A 19164-nucleotide genomic window follows, 5' to 3' on the forward strand; every position below is an offset into this window, starting at 1 on the left:
TGGTGTTGGAAATAACCAAGGTTGAGTGGTCGTTCCACTCTTCTCCCACTGTTAAATCCACAATAATCGGGTTGATCGACACACCTCGTGACAGCTCCGTAAGGAACGGGCCACAAAAGTCACCATCGTAAGAAAGCTGGAAATTGTCAGCAGTCCTGTTGTGAGCAAAGTAATCTGACAGCGCTAAAACATTTCCCATTTCTAGTGCATTGTATTTTAGGCCTATTTCAGTTGTTTCGATTGACACTCAGGGCACACAAGAGTTCTTGAACAAACTTCTCGTCACTTCGGAAGGCGATACAGGCCCGCCTGATGAACCCGTTGGTTTTCAGCACGTTGCAAAGGGCTGTTATGTTTTCTTACTCATTTCGGTAGATTACAGTGCTCAATGAACTAACACGGATGCTGGAGGATAGGGCGTCGAAAAGAAGTTTGACGTTCATGTCGCGGAAGCCGTGAGTGTACATCTCGTCGAGCTCTGTGGGGCACGTTGCAAGAGAAGCCAGACACACCAATTCTGACAGGTAGGGGTCCTTCATATAGGGTAGATGCACACGACTGCAGCCATCGACATCCACTAGCTTGTCTGCCAACGCGATCCTGCAAGATGGGACAATGCAAAGCTTTCACTTCGGAAGCATATTGTGTCCGCCAAGAAAGCAGCAAGAATTATAGGGCAAAAACTGTAGCTGTTTATAACTTAGCTGCAATCCAGCATGAGTGATTTTTGGGCAGGGCCTAATATGTGACAGACATAACCAGAAAAGTGTAAGGAAAACAGAGTGGGATGCCAAGGGCAGGAAAAACGTGAACAAGGTCGGCAAGCACGCCAGCACTTTTGCTGGCGAGAATCTGCAAACTTCGCCGAAAAAAGGCGTTCAGTGGAGATAGGTGAGCTAGGCGCATGACACAGAGTACTCCACAAATTAAGCACTCAGTGACCATGGCCAGGACATTTAATACACGCGGTCATCTTCAGTGAATAAGAGCGATTCAACTTGGCGAAGGCGTGCTAGCGGAGACGTATACCGGACTACCAGACACCTCGTGCGTGCGCCCTGGTATACAACTCTGCTATGCTAAATCTCTCTAATAGACGTTTTTATCATACTGGAGACGTACCAGCGAAGACGTAAACCGGTTTACCGGATGCCTCCCGTGCACATGTGCAGTTACATGGGTGCAGTCAGGTGGGGCCACTGCGCGTGCGCATGAGGCGTTCAGTAAACCGGTATACGAGTTCGCTGTGCTAAATTTCTCTGCCGACTAAACGTGGTATAAAAATATCTATGTTGTTGACAGAAAGCAACAGCCCAGAGCAGAATACACTGGTGGACACCGGATTGAAACTGCTGTGCTCTTATCGCGAATAACCTTCCCTTTACTACATACAAGCTAACGTAATGCGTTTGTTCAGATGTCACGTTTATATCGATATCTTCCAACACGTCTCGCTGTCGCCTCTCTGTGAACGCCCATTTTGGAGGTCGCCATATCATGTTGGGAACGCTCAATTATGGTTGGACATCGATTTTTGTCTAAATCAGCCGAGGTCAAAAGCCGCCACGGTGGCTGAGAGGTTATGGCGCTCGGCTGCTGGCCCGAAAGACGCGGGTTCGATCCCGGCCGCGGCGGTCGAATTTCGATGGAGGCGAAATTCTAGAGGCCCGTGTACTGTGCGATGTCAGTGCACGTTAAAGAACTCCAGGTAGTCGAAATTCCCGGAGCCCTTCACTACGGCGTCTCTCATAGCCTGAGTCGCTTTGGGACGTTAAACCCCCCTAAACTAACCAGCCGAGGTCAAATTACGGGGGTTGCCCGGGCAAAATTTTGGAAACGACCCGGGCCAAATTTCGAGGCCGCCATCGTGTCGGGCGCACTCAATTATAGTTGCACATCGATATTGGTCCAAATCGGCCAAGGTGAAATTAAGAGGTGAGCCGCGCCAAATTTGGTGGTCGCCATCGTGTCGGGCATGCTCAATTCCGGTTGGACATCGATTTTGGTCCAAATCGGCCAAGGACATATCTAGGGTGTGGCCTGGGCAAAGTTTTGGAAATGACCCGGGGCAAACTTGGAGGTCGCCATCATGCCGGGCACGGCTAATTATGGTCGGACATTGATTTTGGTCCAAATCTGCCAAGGTCAATCTGTCGCTATATTGTACTTCTCAAGGTTAAACCAAGGTCAAATCGGGCACGGAGTAATAATTATAATTGGCTTTTGGGGAAAGGAAATGGCGCAGTATCTGTCTCATATATCGTTGTACACCTGAACCGTGCCGTAAGGGAAGGAATAAAGGAGGAAGTGAAAGAAGAGAGGTGTAGTGGAGGGCTCCGGAATAATTTCGACCACCTAGGGATCGTTAACGTGCACTGATATTGCACAGCACACGGGCGCCTTAGTGTTTTGCCTCCATAAAAGCGCAGCCGCCACGGACGGGTTCGAACCCGAGAACTTCGGATCAGTAGCCGAGCGCCCTAACCACTGAGCCACACCGGCGGGTTAGGCACGGAATGGTGAGCTACTTTTGCGTTGAGTACAGCTACCAATATAAAAAATAAAATGACTACGAAGAGACGCGGACTCGTATGACACAGCCTTGTGTCCCGCATTCGCATAACACACAAATAAAAAAACAAAACATTGTATTGACGTCGCGGTGGCTCAGTGGTTAGGGCGCTCGACTACTGATCCGGAGTTCCCGGGTTCGAACCCGACCGCGGCGGCTGCGTTTTTATGGAGGAAAAACGCTAAGGCGCCCGTGTGCTGTGCGATGTCAGTGCACGTTAAAGATCCCCAGGTGGTCAAAATTATTCCGGAGCCCTCCACTACGGCACCTCTCTCTTCCTTTCTTCTATCACTCCCTCCCTTATCCCTTCCCTTACGGCGCGGTTCAGGTGTCCAACGATATATGAGACAGATACTGCGCCATTTCCTTTCCCACCAAAAACCAATCATCATTATTAATTGCATTGCTGCGATATCTGGCGAAGATTTGAAGATATGGTGTGCTTATGTAAACGCAACCGCGTTACTCACGGCAGCTCTCGCAAGTACGGCACACTTCTTAAAACCTGCAAGATACAGTTTCACTGCTCTCATTACAGGGGTCTGTATTTTGTTTTTCTTTCAACTAGATTTTGAATGTAGTGGACAAAAATGAAATTACTACGCAGTCTGTATTACAGTGACGTCAGAACTCTTTGGAGCCACATGACTGTCAGTTGAATCTCGATGACAGAGTTCTTCTGAATGAAATCTAATTACACCACTACCATTACCCACCTTCTGCCACTTTACTACCGACCTTAGCGAGGTGCTACGCACTATTTGAAGTAATTAGGATGCTAACGAAGAAGTTGAAATTAACCGGAATTTAGGCTCTTCACGTAATAACAGTCACATTATTCTCTTGACTTCGCTATCAAAAATAATATTTAGGTGTCATCAAAATATGAAACTTTTTAGGAATTACTGTTCAGAAAACAGTCAACAAAAAATAGGTGTAGACGGATGATGTCGTACCTTTCTGAGTCACCCGCTAGGAAGTGCGGAAGCCCCACCTCTTTCAAAGTCTTGTTGGTGCGTAGCGTATCACACAAAGCCAAGACGCCGTTGAAGCCTTGACTGCAGCCCTCGAAGTGCAGCTTTTCTAGTGTGGCGTTCTGTGAGAGCGCCTTTGCCAAGCGCGCTATGCAGTAATCGGCAATTTGCCCACACAAGCCCAGGTAGAGCAGGCAGGCGTTCTTGGAAATTGCAGAGCCCAAAGCATCTCCGCAGCTAGCATCAACTGTGCCGAAGGCATTGCGTAGCTCCTTCAAGCTGGTGTTCACTTCAAGAGCAGTAAACAAGTCCTTGAGCAAACTGCATAGTCCAGACATGTATAGTTCAAGTCTAGTCTTATTTAACTGCAAATAAAAAAGAGCCGGATTTAAGCGTGCCACCACGTATCGACTGCAAGTAAACATGCCGCATGCGTTACTTGAACGAATGGGCAGCCAGCGTGCACTCGAAAATAGTAATTTTAATCAGCGCTAATCAAGATTTGAATGATGCCCGCCGCAAACAAGCTAAGCTGCTTTTTCGTTCTAACCAGATAGCTCAATTGATTTCCCCAATCATGGACCACTTAGAATGTTCCAAACCGTTGATTAGTTCTCTTTACTGACAGAAAGAAAACTTATGCGCCAGCTTATAAATATATAGGCGCGAAACGAATTTTTTGGCGTGCCATAAACAACACCTCGTCTTTGAATCACCGTCGCCAGCATCATCCTTGCATTTATCAAAAAGGCAGATACAAGTCCTTGCTGTAGCAACAGTCTACCACAAGACGCGGAAGTTGCGAACCGAAAAAAGCGATAGCCGCTAGCTTGGCCTGACTAATCATCTTAGAGACTGCATATCTTGCTTCCCTACTTTTCATCACAGTGATGTATTGTACAGTTACCCAACACAGTTAACCAGGGAGATTATGGAGGCTTTTTACATGACGAAAAAACCTAGATTGTGTGTTAGCAGCCCGTAGGTATGCCTGCATGGCAGTGAGGTTCGTTTCCTTGATTCCACGTAGCTGCACGTCTGTTTGCTTTGCTATCTTGTTTGTTAGCCCTCTTGATCTTCCTGGCTTCCTGTGAAGAAACCTTCAGTTGTGAGTTAGCGCTGGTCCTGTTGTTTTCTTTCCTTGTTGTCCTCGCCTATTTCGCTATTCTCGCACAAGGGTGTATCACCAACTCGCCCGTCTTGCCATCGTGCTGACTGGTAAGCCTTTGGTTAGCGAGAAAATGAACCCACGCACGGCGGAGTGATTCCTGGCCTGTACTAATTCTTCTTCGAGTTCATTTTCAGAGACCGCAAGCAGTCTCAATATAGGACCACTCATGCCTACCAGTTGAGTGCCGCTACCATTTAATCATTTGTTCACCGGAAAGATCGTAAGGCACATAAACGCAGTAGAAGTACAGACGCCCATAAACCAGTCCAAACAGCGCGTGAGTGGCGTGCCCTTCCCGGCTCAAGGCAGCTTGTTCGTAGCCTCCTCTGTTTGTCGTTGAGCGTGCATGGAGTGTTCAGCTTTGTCGAGTCACAAGCTAGAAGGCGTGGTTGCATTGCGCCCCGTTCGCCACTGGGGGGCGCTGGCTGCAACGGCGGGCGGAAGCGCTAATGCTCACTGCATGCTGCATCGCGCACGATACACGCAACAGGCATGGGGCGCCACCTATCCTGCCCGTCGCTCGAAAAGGCGCCCCAGGCGGCGGCCGAAAGGTGTTCCCCTTTCGACCCACGGGAAACAAGCTGAAGAGTTCGTGATAACGTGATACTCGCTGTGGTGGTCGCTGTCGCCGACGGCAGGCCCGGAGACGAAGTATACCGGTTTACCGGACCCCTCTTGCGCACGCGCAGTGGCTCCCCCTTACCACATCAATTCCGTCCGTACGCTATGACTACCACTCCACCCGCACCGTAAAGCTTTTGATGGCGTCGCACCACAGCACACTCTCGCCAGAGCGGGGCGTTTTTACGACTCGCAATGAATACCTACACGGAAATAACTTCTGCGTTACTGTCTCTTTTTTGATTTTGTCATGGCAGGGGCTGGCGCGGACGCCGAGCCCCACTACCAAAAATTACGTGTCCCATCTGCCCCAGTTAGGGGTAGTGGCGCGCTTCAGCCAACCGAAGTGCAATGGAAGGCCTCGGCACGGGGCCCCGACCTTCATGATCGCCGGTGACCCGACACCAGGTAAGTATGCTGGCGAAAGCACATGTGAAGGCATGCCATGCTAGGCGTCCAACCATCTTGCGTCAGTGAAGATAGCGCTTGTTTTGCCATTTCTTACACCAAGCTAAAAATCCCTCCGCCGAAAAGCCTACTACTGAACATAATGCAGCCACACGCACAAATATGTAATTCAAGGTTTGGTGAATCAATCTAATATAAAGTCAGTTGTCATAAATAATTCGCAAGGAACCGCAGGGGTGGAATGCGCAAAGGGGACGCATTCATGTGCTGTGGCGCATTGCGTGATGATCTGCTGTCTTGTGAAATACGAGCATAGTTTGTACATATTGCTTCTCCCCCTATCCTCTATTCCTGTCCTCTCACCTCTTTCATTTCATTTCTCCATTCTGCCTGCTGTCCTTTATTTCCGCTGCCCCAGCTCAGGTGCTTCAGTATCGATGGCAGATGCCGGGGCTAGCAAAAATCTTTTCCTTCCTTTTTACTATTATTTTTAATAAAACCACTACCACCACCACCAGCACACCCGCTGCGGTGGTTCAGTAGGCTACCGAGGACGGTTGCTGCGCATGAGCTAGCAGGATCGCACCCTGGTGGTGGTGGTAGTGGTTTTTTATTTAAAAAATTGTAAAAAGGAAGGAAAATACGGGGCCGCCTAGCGGAGCAGGAAGCGCCCGGGCGCCCCTCCAGCTGCACTCGTTGTTTGTGTCTCAAGAGCGAGCCGTCCAGATCAATGACTGCTGCTGTCGAGGGCGTTGGCAGCGGGCCAGCAGCGCAACCTAGCAATCACAGCAGCCATGGCTAGCTTGCCACCTAGCTCGCTATTCACCAGTAATGGCGAAAGAGACGCCGAGAAAACCGTCGGTGATCAAGAGAAAACAGGGACGTGGCGCGCAGCCGGTGCTCCCTTTCCTTCCTCCTTTCTTCCTCTCTTCTTACGAGCCACTCGTTCTCTCATTGCACACCACAGTGCTCGCGAAGCCCCGTCGACTCCCGCTGTAACCTTGTGTCGGTGGGGGCAAGTCCGAGGTCCTGCCAGAGCTGGACAATGCTCATGATCACATTTTCGGTACTTCCGTTTGCTCTCTACTTCACCCACCCCGACCGACTGATCTCCTTGTGCCCTCTCGGCATATGCCTGCTTCGACAGGATTCACAGCTGGTCGATTTTGTTGTGTTGTAGTTAGAGGCTGCTACAAGGCAAAAGTGGGACGAGGCAGGAAACGGAGCGTGCAATGCTTCACTCGTGTTTGTTTGTTTGTTTCTTTGTTTTACACCTTCCTTCACGCGAAGGCTACGCTAATGGGGTGCGAACGTCGCGAATTTGGCGTCGGTAGAAGTGTGTGACAATAACAAAAGTAAACGAGCTGACACTTGTCGACACCAACTGCGGAGAAAATGCCGAAAAGGTGGACTATATAGGCTTTGCAGAACTTGGTAACGCGTTTTGTGTCCATCTTTGAACCAGTATTTCCAGGCATCCCCAGCAGGGAATCCCATTCATGGCGCCGATGTCCCGCTCCGTCGGCAGAGGGAGATTTTTACGACTCGCAATGAATACCTACACGGAAATAACTTCTGCGTTACTGTCTCTTTTTTGATTTTGTCATGGCAGGGGCTGGCGCGGACGCCGAGCCCCACTACCAAAAATTACGTGTCCCATCTGCCCCAGTTAGGGGTAGTGGCGCGCTTCAGCCAACCGAAGTGCAATGGAAGGCCTCGGCACGGGGCCCCGACCTTCATGATCGCCGGTGACCCGACACCAGGTAAGTATGCTGGCGAAAGCACATGTGAAGGCATGCCATGCTAGGCGTCCCACCATCTTGCGTCAGTGAAGATAGCGCTTGTTGTGCCATTTCTTACACCAAGCTAAAAATCCCTCCGCCGAAAAGCCTGCTACTGAACATAATGCAGCCACACGCACAAATATGTAATTCAAGGTTTGGTGAATCAACCTAATATAAAGTCAGTTGTCATAAATAATTCGCAAGGAACCGCAGGGGTGGAATGCGCAAAGGGGATGCATTCATGTGCTGTGGCGCATTGCGTGATGATCTGCTGTCTTGTGAAATATGAGCCCACCCGCTGCGGTGGTTCAGTAGGCTACCGAGGACGGTTGCTGCGCATGAGCTAGCAGGATCGCACCCTGGTGGTGGTGGTAGTGGTTTTTTATTAAAAAATAGTAAAAAGGAAGGAAAATACGGGGCCGCCCAGCGGAGCAGGAAGCGCCCGGGCGCCCCTCCAGCTGCACTCGTTGTTTGTGTCTCAAGAGCGAGCCGTCCAGATCAATGACTGCTGCTCTCGAGGGCGTTGGCAGCGGGCCAGCAGCGCAACCTAGCAACCACAGCAGCCATGGCTAGCTTGCCACCTAGCTAGCTATTCACCAGTAATCGCGAAAGAGACGCCGAGAAAACCGTCGGTGATCAAGAGAAAACAGGGACGTGGCGCGCAGCCGGTGCTCCCTTTCCTTCCTCCTTTCTTCCTCTCTTCTTACGAGCCACTCGTTCTCTCATTGCACACCACAGTGCTCGCGAAGCCCCGTCGACTCGCGCTGTAACCTTGTGTCGGTGGGGGCAAGTCTGAGGTCCTGCCACAGCTGGACAATGCTCATGATCACATTTTCGGTACTTCCGTTTGCTCTCTACTTCACCCACCCCGACCGACTGATCTCCTTGTGCCCTCTCGGCATATGCCTGCTTCGACAGGATTCACAGCTGGTCGATTTTGTTGTGTTGTAGTTAGAGGCTGCTACAAGGCAAAAGTGGGACGAGGCAGGAAACGGAGCGTGCAATGCTTCACTCGTGTTTGTTTGTTTGTTTCTTTGTTTTACACCTTCCTTCACGCGAAGGCTACACTAATGGGGTGCGAACGTCGCGAATTTGGCGTCGGTAGAAGTGTGTGACAATAACAAAAGTAAACGAGCAGACACTTGTCGACACCAACTGCGGAGAAAATGCCGAAAAGGTGACTATATAGGCTTTGCAGAACTTGGTAACGCGTTTTGTGTCCATCTTTGAATCCTGCAGCTCGAGGCGATGTGCTGTAATTGAACCCTCACAGCCGAGAAGGGGACAGCCTGATTCTTTTTGTTCGTTTTGTTTTGCATAGGGCATTTTCCGGAGGCCGGCTTTCCGACGCACCGGCTGTCCTGGCGCTGCCCCTTCCTCTGCTGCTCTGCTCGTTCTGTTTCGCCGATTCCACTCCAACGGTGAATGGCCCCTACCAGCCAATGCGCTCATTCTGTCCAGGATCGAGGAACAAAACGCTGCCAACTTCAAGCGCAAGTAGAGCAAGTTGATTCTGACGAGGGTTGAATTGAAGTTTCTCTGCTGCTTTCAAATCAGAGAGCGGAGGTCTTCTTTCTCTGCCTTTTTATTTTTGGCTTACCGAATTTAAAATCATAGTTCAAACGAAACAAGGAGTAGCGCACTGACGTCTGACGTGCAGTTGAGGAGCGTGCTTCTATGAACAAGATATAGACGTTATACATAGAAGACTTCGTTAAAGTATTTAGTGGCCATGAACACTAGACTACAGTGTTATTTTTAAAAATGAGCCAACTGAAAAACACCGGCTTGCCTAAGTTAGCAGAGACTAGAAAGCAAAATACTGAAGTCATTGAATGAGGTCCTCATGTGTTTATGAAGATGAGAGAAACAGTAGGTTATCACCTAAACCGCGTCTTAATACCGGGCGCGGCGAGGCTATCTGCATAACGCTAGACATTCGCTGTATTCGACCTGGACACTAGAATACATGCTCACAATTACAGGCGGTCACAGAACAAATAAATCGCTTTGCGAACACACGGAAAAGATAATAACAGTGTGAGGACGAGTTAAATGTCACGTATAGGCGATATCCTAAGAGGTGAGGGATGGGGGCGGGGGGGGGGGGGTGGAAGGTTAGAAGCAGATTTGCGGGGAGGTTTGCAATCTTTGTCTTTCTTAAAGGGAAGCTGAAACGGTTTTCAAATCGCGTGAAATGCTGTGGTTGGGAAGAATAATAACGCAAGCGTTATTTCAACCCATGACGTCGCATCCGGTTTGAAGAAAAGACGTCCCGTCCGGCAATTTTTTTGCTGTTTTAGCCATGTTTGAGTCGAGCTGAGCATTGCTTTCAGTACCACTATGGCCGGTCGGCGGGTAGGGCGTGAAATCGTGTTGCAAGTGAGTAATTCGTTCTTTCTATCTTTTAATATGCACATACTGAGCGATTGCCTGGTATCTGACACTCGGCATTCCGTTGTCAACTTCCTTGCGCCCGAATATTTTGTGTTAGAAGATAACCCACGACAAGCACGGAGCCCGCTTGCCCGCCAGTGGACCCAAAGGCCCGGAGGGAAAGACTCATCTGTTTTATCGTAAGTTCTGCCCAAAAGCTCTGTGCAGGTCTACGGAAAAGAGCAAGCGCTGAGCGTGTTTTTATATCTTTTGTCAACCAAGCCCAACGTAACTCATGGTCATGTAAAACACGCATAATTACCAGCTCTTGCGTGCTCCCGAAAAAAGGCGGGAAACTTTTGACAACAGTCCAGTTGAACCACGACCGGCTTTATTACTAATAAAGCCGGTCGTGAGTTGAACTAACCGTTTGTGCGATAGGTTTTGTACGTGGTCCGATTTTTTCTGGCCCCGCGGCTGGGAAAGTCTGTTGAGCGTTGGCTTAATTGCACTTCACAATTGTGTGCTACTGTTACAATTCGCTTTCTAAAACAGGTGCAAAAATTGCGGCGAGTTAAGCGATTACGCTTTGGTGTCTGCAGAGCGAAACATGTTCTTTTAAATTCCTATTTATTTCAGAAAACAGCACTTGAAAACTGGCAGGCAGTTTTCTGGTATGCATGGGCCTTCCCGATTCCTGCTTAGACTCCGGCGTTCACTTGCTGGCGCAGAGGCTGAACAAATGGGACGTTAAAATCCTGAGGCAGCAAAGGCTTTAAGACGCCACAAGGTGAGCCCTCCACCTTCTGTGATAATTTTAAAATGAATGCTGTGCCATCTGCACCGAACATCGGTTTTACATGAGGAAGGTGTTTGGACTTAGGTGGCCAAGTAGCATGGAGCGCATGAGGCAACTGAAAAAGCAAGCGTTCTTTTAAAACCTCTAATCTTAAGACCTTTTTACAGCTGATGCTGTAAAGAGGCCTTAAAGAGCTGCGGACAATGCGCTTGATGTCCTTTGACTGTTTTGAAGCTTGTGAGGTGCATAAAGCTCACAAGGCACTGTTGCAGTGTGTGACAGGTCATTGTGGTGATATTAGAAGACATAGTACAGCACAACGGGACAAAGAAAAGGAGCACACAGGATAAGCGCTCGTCCTGTGTGCTCCTTTTCTTTGTCCCGTTGGGCTGTGCGATGTCTTCTAATATGCTATACCAACAAGCCCAAACTACCACTTTGTTAAGATTGTGGCCATGATAGGTTTCTTTGATTTGTCTGCACTCTCTGCACTAGTTCTGCGAAGCTCCACGGTGGTGCCGGCAGCGTGCAGCGTCAGTTCAGAGAGTTCAAATGCAGCTTGGCGCTGGCCGCTTCCAAAACGAATGGTTGAGTGCAGGCCCGATTGTCTGATGGCCTTGCTGCCGTCATGAAATTGCAGCCAACTGCACGCCGCCGACACCAACGACCGCCAAAATCCTGAAACACTTGGAAGAATTTTCAAGCAGCAGATCGCAAAGAAGTCTTACCGTGAACCTGCTCTAGGAAATCGTCGTTTCAGAGAAAAAAAAGTATCGTGGCATGTCTACACACACGAGACTTACGTATTATCGCTGAAATGCTGCCCATGCGACCCGACTTGACCGCTTAGGTTTTCATTATGACGCCTCAAACAGTCTCTCAACTCCGCCACGTGTAGGTCGAAGAGGCAAAGAAGGTGTGGCACGTGTTATTTAATGAAATGATGACAGTTATTTGCTGGAAGGTTATGGTTTACGGGGGTTTAACGTCCTAAAGCGGCTCAGGTTATGAGGGACGCCGTATTGAAGGGCTCCGGAAATTTTGACCACCTGGTGTTCTTTAAGGGAGCTGCTGACCCGAAGGACATGAGTTCGATCCTGGCGGCGGGGGTCGAATTTTGATGGAGGCGAAATTCTAGAGGCCCGTGTACTGTGCGATGTATGTCAGTGCATGTTAAAGAACCCCAGGTGGTTGAAATTTCCTCAGCACTTTACAACAGTGTTCCTCATAGCCTGAGTCGCTTTGGGACGTTAAACCCGGATAAACCAAACCAATCTTTTTTTAATGAGGTGCAAGGCATTATTATACACAGATTACCACGTGGTATGCTCCTACGGCTGCTAAACAATTTATAACTGAATTTCTTTATCGTGCAGTTTCAGGTTCAGTTTCAACAGCCGAACGATGACTGCGACCTTAAAGAGAGGTTGTAGGTCATGTGAAGCGTGAAAAACTGCAATATATTTGGTGCTTCTACATTTGTTGTCATTCCTCCTCTTGAGGAAGGCTGGCTTCAGCAGAGCAGTAAATTAAAACGATAAAGCAGCAATTATATCACAGTTTTTCTATGCCTCTAATGACCTAAAACCTCTCTGTCGTCACAGTTCTCATTCGGCGGTTTAACCGAAACAGCATGACAGAAAAATTCGATTATAAATTATTTAGCGGCCGTAGGCGAATGCGACATGGTGATTTATGCATTGTAGTGTCTTCCGCTTTATTAAAAAGAAGAAAATATGCCACCAAAATTAAGTCTCTATGCTCCCTTAACGTGCACTGACATCGCACAGTATACGGGCCCCTAGAATTTTGCCTCCATCAAAATTCTAGAGGCCCATGTACTGTGATGTCAGTGCATGGCAAGGAACCCCAGGTGGTCCAAATTTCCAGAGCCCTTCACTATGGCATCCCTCATAACCTGAGTTACTTTGGGACGTTAAACCCCCATAAGCCATAAACCTTTCAACAAAGAACTGTCATCATTTCTTTAAATAACTAGTGCCATACCTTCTCCGCTTCTTTGACCTACACATGGGCACCGCCATATTGCTGCATCGCAGTTGCGCTTCCATTTCGGTGAGTGCAAGCCAGCCTAGAACTCGTGCTGCACTTCTTGAACTAGTGCAGAATGTGCAGCCAAATGGAAGAGACCTTATGAATATGTGGCTACTTCCTTTGCACTGGGTGGGCGAGTTTTTTGTCTTAGCGATTACATAGAAAGAAGAAAAAAAACGAAACGTGGGCACATTCACTATTAAGACGACAGCTTTCACCTGCAGGCCCCAAATGAACAAAGCCTGCCTGTATAGTGAACAAAGCAGCTGGGCTATCTCGGATCTAGCAAATTATAATTTTGAAAGTGGGCCTCCTGCTGTGAAACTTGCAACGTTTGTGCCCCTAGATACACGCAGTGGTGAGAGGCGAGAAGTCACAGGCGAATGTAGGTAGGACAGGTAGCTGAACAAGGAAGTAGTTCCCATAATTGAAGAATACATGGAAAGACAAGGACGAGGCATGTTTATTGTCTTCCTTCTATGTTTGTCGTTTTATTTTCACAAGTTAGGAGTTGATGTTGTATTTTCACTTTTTGAGAAAAATGGGGAGGGGGTTGTTCCGTCTTGAGACATGCAGCCCAAAAGACAGAGCACAGGAGTGACTCAAACAACATAAGTGTTTGCGTTCTGTTCCTACTGTTCTGTGTGCCTGTACCCCTTGCCCCAAAATGGGGCATTGACATGATCTTACGTGGTGCTATGCTGGTAAAGGATGTGTGCTGCATGCATACGGGTGTGTGGCATTCAGATTAAAGCACCAACACACGGCTTCTAGTGCAGTAGGAATTATGGGAGCAAAAAAGCCTCAAGGATGTGGATGAATAGTTTAGCTCTTTAACACGATAGCAAGGCGGGCGAGTTGGTGATACATATTTAAAAAAATTAACAGTGCGGAAAACGGGGACTTCGAGGGTAGAAAACACAGGATAAGCGAGGGTGAGTTGGTGATACATATTTAAAAAATTAACAGCGCGGAAAACCAGGAATTCAAGGGTAGAAAACGCAGGACAAGTGCTTGTCCTGTGTTTTCTACCCTTGAAGTCCCCATTTTCCACTCTGTTATGTTTTTAGCTCTAGAGTTTGCCTTTTCTGAAAAATTCTGCGGCAGGAGGTTTTAATACATGTCAGCCCACCCCTCAGGTAATACTCCCTTGTGGGCCTTTGAGCTACAAATAGATTAAAAGGTAGCCCCAATTCAAACAGTATAATTTGCAACTTTGGTGAAAGATTTTCGGTGGCCCCTTCAGGGGGTGTTTGACCAGAGCTTTTAGTGATTGCTTAATGTCACTTGGTCCCAACAACCAGACAGTTAATCAATTGCCCTTGTGCCTCTTGATGAGAAAATCTGAGAGGTCGAAATGACAATTTACCATAGCCGTGAACGGTAATGAGCTAGATGTATTGCCGAAGAGAACCGAGGTCACCTACTTGACAGTGGTAAGAATTTTGGGTTGGTTAGAGCATAGATGGCTTAACACCATCTTCCGTATCTTGATAGATGTGGCATTGTTGGCATGTGTAATTAAAAATTTGTTTCGGTGTGTGTGGCTGGTGAGCTGTCAGCTCGGGCATGACAAAGTTGTAAGCTCAACCAGAAGTACCTGTGCTGTTTGAGCTCAGGGCAAGAGCATTGAGCGAGGCGGCCACTGCACTATGTCCTTGTACATTTGGCTTTCTTGGTGCTCCAACTTCCTCCTTCCCCCAACTCTGTTAGGAACGTCGTGATGGGGCCGAGCGGAAGTGGTGGGGTGCAATTAGGGCAGTGGCATGGCCATAAGGTCCATCCGAAAAGCACTGCGTGAGGCTTGTTTGCTGGATTGGCCCCGCAGTCAGAACTGAGGTGAGTTATGAGTGGGCCACTGAGGAAAAAGACAGTAGAACAGCGGAAAACGTGCCATGAATGGTGGAGAGCTATAGTTTGCAGGCAACCATTGATGCCTGTGTTGCCATTGTGCTCAAAGTTTTCTGTGAGACCACCAAGGGCAGCGCCTGTTCTGAACGCATCACATAGATTAGCGATCAGAACTTCAATAGATCAGAACTTCAATTTTATAGTTGCCTCATGGGCGTATGAATGCAGGAGGTGTATGAATCGGTTCAGATTTCACATTTAGACACATCAAATTCAGCAACCTTAGTACTCACAGGTACAGCAAAACCCCATTAAAGCGTACCTCGTGGCACTGCGGAAAAACTATGTGAAAGAGACAATATTGTCACGAAGATGACGAAGCTGTCAGGGGAGCAGGAACGGAAAGGTCGCGTTAAAGGCGAGTGGCCATTAAAATCATCTCACTGCCATCGTTCATCGCCGCTTATTATTTGGCTGGTCGCCACGTAACAATATGCCCAAACTGAAAGCAGCCTGAGTATATCCGTTGACATGGTAAAAGATGATACCTGAGGTATTTCAAAGAATACGCAGGTGAAACCTTTTATTCACATGGCTACTAGCGCAGCCTCGAAGGTATATAAGCCAGGTCCCGTGTCCCAGGTACTCTATTAATAATGCGCAGGCGAAACCTTTTAATCACATAGCTACGAGTGCAGCCTCAAAGGCATGTAAGCCAGGTCCCGTGTCCTAGCTGCTCTATTAGGCCGTATTTGAGTGAACAAGCAAGTGTCTAGCACACGTGCAGTTTTTTCCAACAGTACGTGTTTAGCTGTCTTCAGCTTCCATATAGGCATTACTTTCATTGAATGGCGTTTCGCCAATGATGGAAGCAACAGTGTCAATACCAAACTGTGCTGAAGAAGTCTTGGACTGCAGTGTCTAATACATCACCAATCATGCAAAAAAAATGAGTCTCCACAATGCCTCCTCTCCAACAAAATGCCTCCGGTAAACAGGAGGCATTTAGGAATACCTGCTCTATTCCAAGGCCTGGGTTGGGAACAGTTGGGGATAAGAGTTAATGGAGAACGCCTTAGTAATGTTGCGATTCACAGGTGATATTGCTAAGTCACTGAAGAGATGAACTGTAAAGCAAGATCAGTGAGCAGAATGGTGGGTCTAAAGAATTAAAAGAGTATAGACACCCAACTTTCAGGTGCTTGTTTTTTGTTTGTAATGATTCGTAAGGCATTGTTAAACATGGATTACCACCTGGTATTCTTCTATAAACGGTAAATAATTTATAATCTCATTTCTTTCTCATGCTGTTTCCGTCTCAGTTTCAATAGCCGAATGAGGACTGTGACGCCAACATGTGCCTACAGTTCACGTGAGACATAAAAAAACTGCAATATAATCGCTGCTTCCACATTAGTTGTCATTCCAGCTCTTGAGGAAAGCTGGCTTCAGCACTGCAGTAAATTATAACGATGAAGCAGCGATTATATGGGCGTTTTTCGATGCCTCACGCGGCACAAAAGCACTCTTTGACGTCGCCGCCATTGTTCGGCTGTTGAAACCGAGATAGCATGGCAGAACCAAATTACAAATCATTTAGCGGCCGTGGGCAAATATTACATGATTCATGTGTAGAAGTATTTTCCACATCATTATAGAGAAGAAAACATGCGACCACAATTACGTGCCTATACTCCTTTAACATGAAGAAAACCAAATGGAAAATGCTCTTGGCCATTCCCTCCATGCAAATGCTGTGTGGTGTATAATATTGTGACGTGGTGGCCGGCCAAAGAGTGAGGCGCGATCAGCGATGGCAGAGATATGATTTGCATGGAGGGAATGGCCGAGTGCTCTGTACCGCGCCACTGCCGGCTTTGTCGTCTTTGTCACAATATTCCTTTTTTTTCATGAACATTGTCACATGTGGGAAACTCGGTGGTGTATCATCGTTTGCGTAAGAACTTAAGGACACTGACAAGTTCCCTAGGCAGCCGCTGACCACACACCATACTTGGCAAAATTACTTTTGAAAAGTAATTTTTACATATATACAAGTTTTATTCTCCACAAAGAAGTGGAAGGAGGCGGAGGGAAAAGCCGTACATTTGCGGCTTGAAAAATCCTCCGCCCCCTTACAGTGCATACAGCAGCAGAGCGGGACAATAGACAGTCACATTTTTTTTGTTGCAAAGAGGCAGAAAAAAAAATATACAGCCCTATATCGCATCACAAAATAAAATAAGCCTAAATAAGAGTTTCAATAGAACACTGGGTTTGGACTCCTGGAAAAACATTTTTTGTTTTTGAAAAGTAAACAATGCAATGTAATTGACCATAAAGATAGACCTGTGCGTTCATTCACAAAAAAGAGTATGAGTAGCAAAATATTTGTACATATTGGGAAGAGACATATTGGATACATCAGCGCCTTCTTTTTCTGCAGCATTCAGTAATCGCGGAAGGTTATACCGGAGTGTTTGTTGTCCATAGGCAGTACGACATTTTGGAACTTTCCATCGTTCTGGAGTTCTGGTGCTGTAGATGGGATAATTGGGTTTTAGTTCTGCCATTTCAGTAAAAACTGTACTCTCTCGTTGGACACTTAAACGGTACTGCCTGCATAATTTGTATTCGTAAATATTTCTTACTTTCAATAAATTAAGCGAAGCAAAGATATCTGAAGAAGGCGCTGTGTATTCAACGTTTTCAATTATTCGTACTATGTTTTTCTGTAGCCTTTCAAGCTTCAACAGATTAGTTTTTCTTGATGTTCCCCAGACTAAATGAGAGTAGTTTAGGTGGGAAACAAAGAGAGCGTTATAGACCATTAGTTTAACTTTTTTTGGAAGAGTATAGCGGTTGCGATTTAAAATTTCAGTTATGCAGCTCAGTTTGCTGATTAGACTGTTTACATGATCATTCCATTGTAAAGTTGAAGTAAAATATACCCCTAACACCTTGACAGTATCTACCACATCAATGGCTGCGGATCTAAACATTACGGTTCCTTGTAACGAAATTTGTTTACTTTTTGGTCGAAAAATTACCACCTTTGTTTTGTTTGCGTTAAGTTTTAATTGATTGCTGGAAATCCACGAGTCCAATTTGCGCAGAAAAATATTTGCTTTAGTAATTCCTTCAGCTTCAGAACGTCATGGCACCAAAGCACTCGTGTCGTCGGCATATATAACGAACTTGGTATCTGAGCAGATGTGTACAATATCGTTAATGTACAAATTAAATAGGACAGGGCCTAAAATGCTACCCTGTGGGACTCCTGAAATTATTTTTTTTCTGTGAGAAATGAAACCATTTATGTCGACATATTGAAATCTATTTGATAGATAACTTTGGAGCAGGGCCAAAACATGTCCCCGGATACCATAATGATGCAGTTTTTCAAAAAGGATAGTATGACTAATATAATCGAAAGCTTGGCTAAAATCAACAAAAATACCGATAACAATACATTTCTCTTCAAAATGTTTTAGAATATATTCCTCCTTACTTTGCTAGAAATCTCACAGCAGTAATTAAATTACATTGCAAATTACTGCTGTCAAAATGTAATGACCTGACATTGCAATTACCTGCCTTAAGTAACGAAAATTACTTCTTAGTTTTGATGCTAAAATGTTGCGCATTGGTCAAAGTGCAAAATTTTTATTTTTTTGTTTGCACCGCCGCTGAGCTTGAAAATGGGCGTCGGAAATTTTGCCCCTTTTTAGTCAATTTGAACAGCCGCTTTGCTGATGTAGATGAGTTCTTTGTCATATCAGTCTACAATCAGAAGTACATCGTTCAATGTGTAATATGGTCCCACCATCCTGATTTTGAAGAATTTGTCATCCGCGTAAACAGCGGGAGTGCATTGACTGCTTATCCGTGCATCATCCCAGAAGTGCACAGGGGCGGGAGAGGCTGCCAATTCTGCTGTTCAATCGATTTTTTTCTGGAGGCAAGTTAGTGGAAATACATTGCATGTCGATGGGACGCTGTTGCCTGTGTTGCCCTTGAGTTAGAAATAGGGCCTCAAATGAAGCCACAAAAACACGAAAACTCACGGTCAACTTTCTGAGATGTGTCAGTTGAGACTTCTTGTCAGTGCGGCGATGTCAAAGTACTTGCTCAAGCACTCGCAGTACGTCTGCGCGAAGGTGTCATATGACATGCCTTGGTGATGGAGCTCTCCTGGTCGCCATGCAGTGCGTTTGTATGTGAGACCGTATGCAGTGCAGGAAGATGCGTAGCAGTCCTGTGACTGATATGCAGACTCTTCACCAAAGCAGTGCTGACGCCTGCACGCACATCACCTCTCGTCCGCGTGCGCCGCTTCCCTGGGGTGCTGGCTATTACTGGTTGCGCGCTTTTAAGGCACAAGCCTTAAGTGGCACATTAACATCGATACCCGGCGTCGTCGTCGATGTCCAGGAAAAGTGGTACACAACCCCCAATTAATGACATCATCAGCAAAGAGAAAAATTTCTTCCGAGGGTGCAGAGAATTGAACCAGGAGCCTTCAGATTGCGAGGCGATCGCGCAACCCATGG

The 19164-nt window shown here is 47.0% G+C and overlaps 2 non-coding genes across 2 annotated transcripts; both read right to left on the reverse strand.

Annotated features, from left to right (window-relative positions):
- Window positions 1-5592: 5592 nt before the first annotated feature.
- LOC144116664 (U1 spliceosomal RNA) lies at window positions 5593-5754 on the reverse strand. The gene has a single exon (XR_013311946.1). It is a non-coding gene; the product is annotated as a U1 spliceosomal RNA (small nuclear RNA).
- A 1601-nt stretch (window positions 5755-7355) lies between these two features.
- Window positions 7356-7517, reverse strand: LOC144116675 (U1 spliceosomal RNA). Its single transcript, XR_013311947.1, has one exon. It is a non-coding gene; the product is annotated as a U1 spliceosomal RNA (small nuclear RNA).
- Window positions 7518-19164: the final 11647 nt, after the last annotated feature.

Source organism: Amblyomma americanum, chromosome 1 (genome assembly GCF_052857255.1).
Source record: "Amblyomma americanum isolate KBUSLIRL-KWMA chromosome 1, ASM5285725v1, whole genome shotgun sequence".
Classification (NCBI taxonomy): Eukaryota; Metazoa; Arthropoda; class Arachnida; order Ixodida; family Ixodidae; genus Amblyomma; species Amblyomma americanum.